The sequence below is a fragment of the Rhagoletis zephyria genome, unplaced genomic scaffold (genome assembly GCF_001687245.7).
Source record: "Rhagoletis zephyria isolate East Lansing unplaced genomic scaffold, Rhagoletis_zephyria_1.1 Rzeph_scaffold_16825, whole genome shotgun sequence".
NCBI classification, from domain to species: Eukaryota; Metazoa; Arthropoda; class Insecta; order Diptera; family Tephritidae; genus Rhagoletis; species Rhagoletis zephyria.
In genome coordinates, this window is record NW_016173888.1 from 994 (window position 1) to 11,201 (window position 10,208).

General features: G+C 34.0%; 1 long non-coding RNA gene across 1 annotated transcript; it reads left to right on the forward strand.

The window, feature by feature from the left end:
• The first annotated feature begins 238 nt into the window (after positions 1 to 238).
• Positions 239 to 9,815, forward strand: LOC108379623 (uncharacterized). The gene is made up of 3 exons (XR_001849497.1): positions 239 to 318; positions 3,744 to 3,749; positions 9,803 to 9,815. It is a non-coding gene; the product is annotated as an uncharacterized LOC108379623 (long non-coding RNA).
• Positions 9,816 to 10,208: the final 393 nt, after the last annotated feature.

Here is a 10,208-nt window from a genome sequence, read left to right on the forward strand (position 1 = left end):
GAATGTGTTAAGTATTCATTAACATTGATTTTAAGGGTTGTCTTAAGAAAAGTCGGCTATGTCGCGTCTTCTACTAAATTTTGTTTTATTCAGTTCACATCTCTAAAATTTAGTTAATAGATATAGCCTCTGATTAGTGTTGGGAAGTATCGAGTTCCCTTGAGGATCTAGTTCGTTGGTGTTGATACTTTTAAGGATCGGGTATTTTGGAGAGTACTTTCTTTAAACATACAAACATACAAGCTGACAACACTTTATTCAAATTTATATATTAATCTCAAATTACGTCGATTGGATGGCTAAGTCTACTGGGTACAAGTGTTGAGTGTACTTGAGAATTACTGAGATTTGAAATTGAGTGCAATCATTTCCGGTAAATACCGGCAAATGTAAATAGAACTCAGTACTTTTAAGTATCTATTAAACACTTAATAGTGAGTATTGAATCGATCCTGGGTATACGTATCAAAGTGATGGTTGCAACAGAGTATTTTTAAGTACTGAATACTTTCAAGTCCTTTCCAGCTCTTTTGAGAGTACTGAGTACTTTGAAGTACTCAGTATCGGTACTTTTAATAATCGGGTAAAGCCGATCCTTTTGAGAATCGAGTTCTGAGTACTTTTGGAATCGATACTGCACAGCATTATTTCTGATATATTTTCTGTAGTATTTTCATTACTGTTGCTAGCGACTAAGTGCCGTTTGCACCATGTCTAGTTAATTCTAACTCCCAGTTAAACATCTTTATCGACGTTATCGACACCCATCATATAACATGTGATCGATAAAGCAGTGGATGTGCTTAACTGAAGGATGTACCTCCAGTTAGCGTTAACTAGACATGGTGCAAACGGCCCTAAGAGAAAGTTTTCAAATGCAAGAATTTTTTGATGCAATTGTTGCGGTTCACAAACTATTTAATATGTATGTATGTACTTACTTTTCATTTATTTATTTATTCTGTTTATTTATTTTTAATCAACTTTTACACCATTTATTATTTATGCTACCTTTACGAGTACTTTCCGTTACTTACTGCATTTATTTGTGGTAAAAGTCGCATTTTTTATTATCTCCTTGTCTTTCGCCGGCATTACCAATAAACACGTTATACTCATACACACATATAAACATTCAATGTATGTACATATTTACACTTTAGCACGCTCATCAATGGCTTATTGAACTACTACTACAACCATTATTCGTAAGTTTGTTTGTTTATTTACGTTTTAAGGTCGCCTGCAAAGGACAAGGACATCGATTAAACGTAAGCATATGGAATCATAGTTACCTAAACGTTTGTCTTTCCATTTGTTTATTTAACTGATGAAGGAGCTCTTGTGGAAATGAGCGGGTGTTGTCATGCATAAACATTAGCCACTTTAAATGTAACGTTTCGCCAGCGAAATGTTAATTGAGTATTGGCGAAAGCCGGTTCTTCATTTGCTTTGTTTCTATTCATTTTTTTTTGAAGAACACAGTAAACTAATTTCTACCTTTGCATATAGGTTCCAGAACAAAAATTCTTGACGTTTATATGAAAATTATGCAGTTGTAGACATAAAGTTGTTAATTAGCATAACTACAACAAGACGAACTTATGCTAAATAAGTTCTGATTTCTTAGATTGTCTGAATTCTTTACGTGGGCGAAGAATACTAGGGGAAGGATTATACAAGGTGTCATAACGACTGCTATTGTCATAATGTCATTCATTTTATAATAACGAAAAGTATTTTTGAGTAACCCACAGCAACCACAAATTCATTTTGCCCATTTTAATGTGTAGGACATTATGTCAATACGAATTTCTAGAGTATCCCTCTTGGGAATGGCTTTATGACTCCACTATTTATTAAACTAAATTAGTCTTAGAAAGTGATTCAGATGCAACATTTTTAAAAACAGGAGAAACCAGACGGATCTTAATTGTCTAAATTGAAATAGAGAGGCGATCATCAGTGGTAAGGCAATTTCATTATGTATAGGTCAGCAATCTGAATTTGGACAAAAGTTCCATTAAACCGGGTTCGACCAGGATAAGTAGATGCAATGGCCATTTTCTTTATTTGGAGCTACACATTTCACTAAGTGTATGGCCGGGCTATGATGTGTTTCTTGATTTTATCACATAAATGAAGGGACCTGCAATTGTATGCCGCTTGCAAAAGAAATTGGTTTTTATTGGAAGAATTACACTAGAAGGTTTGCCATTGACTACCGATGGCCACCGCCATTAAAAAAACAAAGTTGTTTGTGGATTCCACGCGCTACATAGCGTGGCGTAAAAACGGCAAAATTGAATTTAACATTTGAAATTCGCTCAGCGATTTCTGAGTGAAGAGAAATCTCACTTGGTTCGGTTAGTCTAGTTTTAAATCACCCTGCATCGATAAAAAAATCTAAATTCAAAAAAGAAAACGTTATTTTACACCTACAAACCAAGCTTATTAATTTGGCATCTAATTTTTGAAATTCGAAGAATACATAGTTAAATAGATATGACGTTTCGAATGGGTGGCAACCCTTCTCAAAAGTATTTTCTAACTAAAGTTTTTACCCATCTTGTAAAATTTAGTTAATTTTACTTAGTAAATACTTTGAATTCATCTTTTAAGCCGATGGTGTTTCTCTTCAAATACCTGGATACTATTTTAATTACATACATATTTCTTAGATTTCTGACCACTCTTTCGTTTGCCACCCATCCTTTAATATTTCATATAAATAACTTGTGCATAATTTAATTTAATTCGACTTTTCAAACTAATATCTTCTTAAACCTATTTCGTTTTTGCACCCTTATTTAATTACCTAATTGGCGCAACTCCAGTTGAATTTGATTTTGTAGATATGAGGCAACCCTGCTAAATAAAGACTCTCAAAAATAGTTTGAATTTAGCTCTTTAACAAATGGCAACCCTTTTCAAAAATCTCAAAAATATTGTAAATATTCAAATAAAAGATTTCTTAACACTCTTTCGTTTGATATCAATATTTTAATATGCCATATAACTTTTGTGTATAACTTAATAAGATTCGACTCTTCAAACAGGTGGCAACCCCCTGCAAAACATTTTCAAACCTAAACTTTTTTAAATCCGACACCCAAGTTTAATACATAACTCAATTACCTAACTGCCTTAACTTACATTTAATTTTTTTTTAGACCAGTGGCAACCCTCTCACATGTAGTTCAGAAATAAAGCCATTCAAAAAAGTTTCGGTTGATATCCATACATATTGTAATAATTTATTTAATAACTAAATTAAAGAATTTGAATTTATTTTTTAACAAGTGGCAACTCTATTTGATAAAATAAAACGTTATTGCTCATTTACTGGCCAAGCCCTATATCTTGAGGGTTTAAGGCCGTTGCCTTCATTTCAAACTATGATACATATAATTCCAAGAATCATAGAATACAACTTTGCGCCCATCATAGAGGATTTGTGAGAAAAATTTTTGTGTGACGTCACACTAATGCATTTGTGAGAGAGCAGTGCCAAATCTCGAGCAAGAATGGAAGAAGAAATTTGGCAAGAAAAACTTAAACGAGTTGCACAAGTGTGACGTCATACAAACAGGGATTCTGCATAAGTTACTGAGAGCCAAATAACGGTACCGAGATGGGCGGCGCCACCTTTGTTTTCTACATCGTGATATAATTGTATATCTATGAACCATTCTGTATCCTCATTTCTATTTTGACTAAAGCGTAAACTACACTGGATTCAGATAGAGGTGTATTTAGCATTTATCCTTACTAACAATGGGTCATAAGTAAACAACAGTCCGTGAAACCTTTAATTTTTCGCAATAAAATGTTATTTACCACACCATAATAAATAACTATAAGATTCTTTCATGCATACATATGTATGTGCCTCCATATCTACCAAATATCCCAAAACCGCAAATTCTCGCGTAAATCATCCTTCAGCATCGTAAAAAAATAAATATACTATCTGTAACCTAAAGCCAGCCTCATATCAAAGAAGCAATATTTGTGGCATTTTACCTTGCCTTTACGAAGCAAATGGCCATAAAAAGGATGCCACGAAACGAATAAAAAAATAAGTACAAAACTACTATAAAATGTGTCCTTGAAGCGAGAATTTATTCAATTTCCAACAGAATATCAGGTGGCTTCCAAATTTAATGCTACTTTTCCTGCTTGTTGTTGTAAACTTTGTGAGAAGAGGCCTACAAAATTATTTTGTTACAATGCGGCGACTTTTATTGTATGTACATATGAATGTGTACATTAGTACTTTAGTTACTACTAAGTAAATACACATACATACTTAATACTTATGCATGGGCGCATGCTGATTTAGGTACACTAAGAATTTTACAATGCGTGCACGTTTGTATTTGCATTTATGTTTTTATACTTTCAATACGAGTATATATACCACTTATGTATGTATATATTTATATATAAGTATATGATTGAATTTCTGCTATATTCCGCTTAGTTGCTACCGCACACAATAAATTTCAGCGCAAATATTTCATTATACGAAAATTATATACATATGTATTATTTAAATATATCAGTAAGCGCTTTTATGTGCCTATGCATACAAAGAGGTGGTTTTATAGGTACTATCTTCCGTTGTACAACTATACATGTGGTTTGATTTATGTATATGCGATATTAATGAGACCGCAATATTTGCATTGCTGTCAACTGAAGGAAATCAGAGAATGGCATGGAGGCACATGTAAATACTTAAGTCCGTAAATACTTATAACAAATGGAATGATGGTTGAAATGCTACATAGGCTAAATTCATATTTGGTAATCTTTAAGTGGTTGTGGAAGATGGCACAACATCGAAACCGGTTTGTCTTCTAACGAGATTTGGCAAGGTATGACGGAAGTCCGTTTCAAAATACATCATTTACCCATACTGCTGGAAGCAACAACAATAAAATTCATTAATTTTTATCGGAATATATTCGACTTCGTTTCTGAGAAATAATTAAATCATTTTGAAACTGCACCAGGTTTAGTCCAAAATCTTAACTTTCATTTAATGTATGTACATATACATAGCTTCCATCAGAGGAAACTCTTGAAATTGAGCTATTGCGCTTCAAAATGAAAAGGTATCGCTCCAATTCAAAATGAACACATTCGACTAATTTGGTTACTTTGATTCTTATTCATTCAGCTGGAGTATCAATAACACTGGATAAACGCTAAAATAACACATATAAACGCCGAGACACGTAAACCGAATTTGGGGATCTGTATATCGTTTTTTGGGTATTTTTCCCAAAATATTTTCATTTTAAATTGGCATTGCGAATGAAAAAGATTCAAACTTTAACCTGAAAAATGTTACTCATACGCCATGTACGCGTATGTACCATTACGCCCATGTACGATGTGGCGTATGAGTAACATAATTTCCTGCTTCTATTTCATACAAAAAATTATTGCACATTTTCATTTGACTATTCAAAAGTGGTTTATTCATCCATCGATTTTGGTCGTTAGTAGCTTTATTTTTTGTGCCAAAAAGACAGGCTTTACTACAAATGAAAAAAATATAAAACATTTGTTATTTTTTAATTTTTTCCTTTTTAAAATATGAACTTTTGTTTTAACAAAAATGAAAATATTTTGGGAAAAGTACCTGATCTGGCAAACGGTATGCAGATCCATAATCTCCGGCACACGCCGCTTCCAAAGATCATAAATAAGGGATCATAGATGGCCTTCCCGCCGGCAATCCTTTATAAGACTGATTTATACTCAAAAGCCTTTGTGATAACACAAGGGTTGTCAATTACCACCGTTCCCTCGCTTGGTACTCCGTAAAAATTAGGGGAGAGATTCCTAGCCTCTACTTATCTCTGATCTCTAGGTAATTAAGGACAGATTAGATTAGTTTAGATGGCTTAGATTAAGACGACTCTTTATGGAATTCCACGAGATGATTCCATTCCACATGTTTCATTTGGGATACTTTAGAATTATTCAGTTATTTTATAAATGCCTGGCTGTTAGTGAATATGCAGACGTCATCTTTTAGGTAATCATTAATTCCGCTTGAAGTGTATTTCAGTATATAGGCAAACGGAAATTAAAACTTACACGTAAATAGCTCTTCATAACGCCTACTCCCACCCACCTTATTGATTACTGACCGAATCCGTACTCCATTCTTTTTGTTTTTTTGAATTGGAGGAGTGGGTTGGAAGCGGGCAATGGGTAGAATAACATTCTCTGAGTTCGGCTATCGTTTCCCTGTGACCGATGTGAGCGTGTGCCCATTTCTTATTGGCGTTAAGTATGATGTTTCATGCAACTTTCCTTGCATAAACGTATGATGCAGAATAGTCAAAAGGCTAGTAAATTTTGTTTTTAGTTAGCACTGCCCACCGCAGCTTTCCATATCTTTAAGTAAGCTGTCAACAGGCATGCTCCCAAAGTAAAGGGGAGGTTTTCCTCTTAATGAAAGTTTCTTACTGGGGAACTCAACTAGCTTAGCGTAGTATAAACTTACTTTTTATAATGCCTTTTCAAGTTCGCAATGTTCAAAAAATATAAAATACTCAAAAAATTGTGAGCTGTTGCTTTTCAAACAATTTAAAATTTACATATTGGTGCTACTCTGCAATAATGACACAATTCAAAAGTAAAAAAACCCCTTACTACTATTAAGTGGCTCATGTCTTTAATCCCTGTCTAATCCGTTACTATTTCTTGCTAAATTAAGTAGTAAGTGTTACTAAAGTAAGTATAAAGGATTCGCCATGTATTAGGCAAGTATTAGAGACCTGAGGACCGTAACTGGATTAAGGGTTTTATTTTCTTTGCGTTTTGAGTTGTGTCGTCATTGCTGATAATTACATACATAAATGTACATTTTAAACTGTCGTGAAAAAATGTTGCTGGCATCGTGTTGCCAACATGTGTCCAGCTTTTCCAGCTCATCTTGAAAATGTTGAAGAGTTTCCGACATATTTTACGGTAAGAAATTTTATATGAATTCTTCCAGCTTTTTTCAAAAATGTTACTCATACGTTCTCCTTGTAATAGTAGTAGTTTATTTCCACCAAGCCTTAACTTCAGTTTATGCCTATTGTGAAATGGAGACTACCACTCGAACGGAGTATTTGCCGATCACCAGTGCTGCCGCTTTCACTTCAATTAAAGTTTTTCACTTCACTTTGGAAGCGTTCGACACTTTATTTTACTTCGTTTTACTTTATTTTACACAAATTCGATTTTCCTCCAAAATAAATAACAATTTCTTTGAAATATGTGATAAAGGTACCTACTAACGATCATGAAATTTTATGAAAGCCTTGTGCAAACATTTTTGAATACCGTACCGTTTAATAAAACCGTTTTAATAATAAATGGGACTCTTTTTTAGGATCTGAAAACCCCCGGTCATTAACGACAAAGTAGTGGTACATTTGTACCACCAAATATCTTCATACATAACAATACAATTACAATCGCGAATGTTTCAATAGGAGCACGCAAAATTAAGAGCAAACCGTATATATTTACACGCAAATGAAGCAGACTAAACGGCGAAACCGATTTCTGTTTGACAAACTGTTTAACTCGACATGAGTGCTTCAAGGCATACCTTCATCGATTCAAACACGAATCGGAATACATATGCGACTACCTCGGAGGAGATGTAATAGAAGACGTATTTTTTGAGTGTATGCGGTTTGACAGTACCAGATGCAAGCTTCGCAACATATCTGGCGAGATTTCCACGCCTGAGTCACTCGTGAAGGCTATGCTACAAAGCAGCAAAAATGGTCGGCAGCATGTGACGCAATAGCAGAGACGATGAAGGGGCTCAGGACCCCCGAATGACTACGGCATAGCAGCGGCGACTAACTATTTTTCTCCCTCACGATGTGCGGAGTTTCCTGGTAGGACACTTGAGAGCCCCTGAAAAAACTGTTAAAGTATAAACAGAACGAGTTCGCTGAGTAAATTTCGTCGGACGGAGTGATGCCGACGGATGATATTCGCATAAAATTTCGTCAACTAAAACTGAACCGGAACAACATTTTTGTGCACAAATATTGTGGAGGATTTTCCTTTAAAAAAATGCTAGTTATAAAATAAGAAACGACTACAAAAAAGCCACGAAGCTAAATCCTGAATTTCTAAGCTCAATGACAAAGACGAAAGCTAGATCTTGCCTCAACACGGCTAAAACTTTCAACACTGCGGGACAGTACCGATTTGTTAAGTTTTTTTTTTGCTTTTTTTAATGAAACTATTCCAACTTGAATTTAGTGAAATTATAAAAAGTAATATTAATTCCCTCAAACAATATATGTACATAGGGAAAAGACATTTAAGCATGCTTTAGCTAATCCCCTTTTGATTATTTAATTTGTTTTATTTTTTATTAAAGCATAGCTCTAAAGTATAACTAAAACCATGTAACACAAACTTTGCACAAAAATTCACAAAATTCTACAAATTTTCATCAAAACGTTTATCTTCTATATTAAATTTTTTAGAAATATTCTGTGTAGGCAGTTTTGTAGCCCATTCTATTTTAGTACGAAGTGCAAATTTTAAGTAGCTAGGACAACCGCTGATTTTTGGTAAATTTTTTATGGAAGGTTTTGCTCATTTTCTTCATACAAAATATTGCCGAACTTATTTTGTATGGAAGAAAATGCCCGAAAAAAATTGCAAAAAATCAACGATAAGTTCAAGCAACTTCTCAATTGCACTTTATTATATAAAATTGAATGTGCTACAAAAAGTGCATGATCAAAAAATTTCTTAAAATCTGATTAAAAAGCTCAAAATTTTCTATCAACATTTTGATGGCTGAGTGGAAGATCGACCTATATCGGCAGCCAGTTCGAAAACGCTCTATCCCAAAAAACTTTTCAAGAACGCCCTATTTCAGAATTTAATTGCAAAACACCCTATCTCAAAATTCGGTTCAAAAACGCCCTATCAGAATTCAAAATGTATTGAAAATATGCTGATATAGGGCGTTTTTGAATCGGCAGTTGAGATAGGGCGTTTTTGAAACGAATTCTGAAAGAGGGCATTTTTAAAAAGTTTTTTGAGATAAAGCGTTTTCGAACTGGCTACCGAGATATTAAAATTCGATTTATTAAAATTCGTCGAATTTTTTTGTATGAAATTTTGATTTACATGTTTTTTTAGATATGTGGTAAGCTTTATTTTCATAAAAAATAATAAACATAGTTTAAACCAAGAAAAGTAGCCAAAAATTGCTAAAAATGTCCTTTCCTCTTCTCAAAATCGCCACCGTATAAATTGTGTGTATACATTTTTGCGTTCGTTTTTCAAGTTTTTTTCTCTTTGTTTTGTCTTAAATAACACTGTTTTAAAAGATTTGTGTCTTTTTATTCTAAAAACAAAATTGTATGTTCGAATTCGATGCTATAGAAATGTCCCGATTTTTGTCCACAAAAATCTGGTCACCGTAGCTATAAGTGAATTCCAATGCACGCTAATATCACTCATACGCACTGTTGAGCTAAAATTTGGACGGAAAACTATGAATAGGGAGCCCTACATATCCAACATATCCCCGTCATAATGAATCCTCCACTTGAAAGCTCTTCGGCGGTAGGCGGAGCTTGTGAACTCCTTACCAGTAAAAGTCACCTAACATCCCAAGTATATCTACGTGGACAGTCTATAAAACGGACTAATTATTCTATTTAGTTTCATACCAAACGTTTTCAGAAACGTGATCACTTCTTACTTTCAATCTGTATCTAAAGTATATACATAAATACATAAGTATATTTAGGTATACAAAAATTAAATGTATTTCGTATGACGGTTATGCCGCGCCAAACGGCTCAACCAATTTCTATTCTGTAACAAGTAAGAAAGTCTAAATTCGGGCGGAGCCGAACATTAAATACCCGGCGCAAGTATTAAATATACGTTTTTCACCTTTCCGAAAGCTACCGCTACATGGTAAGCCGGGGTGTATCAATTTTGAGTAAATTAGCGTCCTTAAATTTCGAAATATTGAAGTTTCAAGCATTTCTGAAATTTACCGTTATATGAAAAGCGGCCGTAATTTTAGTCCCATTTCAATAATTTTCAACGTTTTCCTTCTGTGTGGCAAGTACAATAACCACACCGAGTTTAGTACAAATTGGTAGAACGGTTACCGATATACATATATGTGATCATAA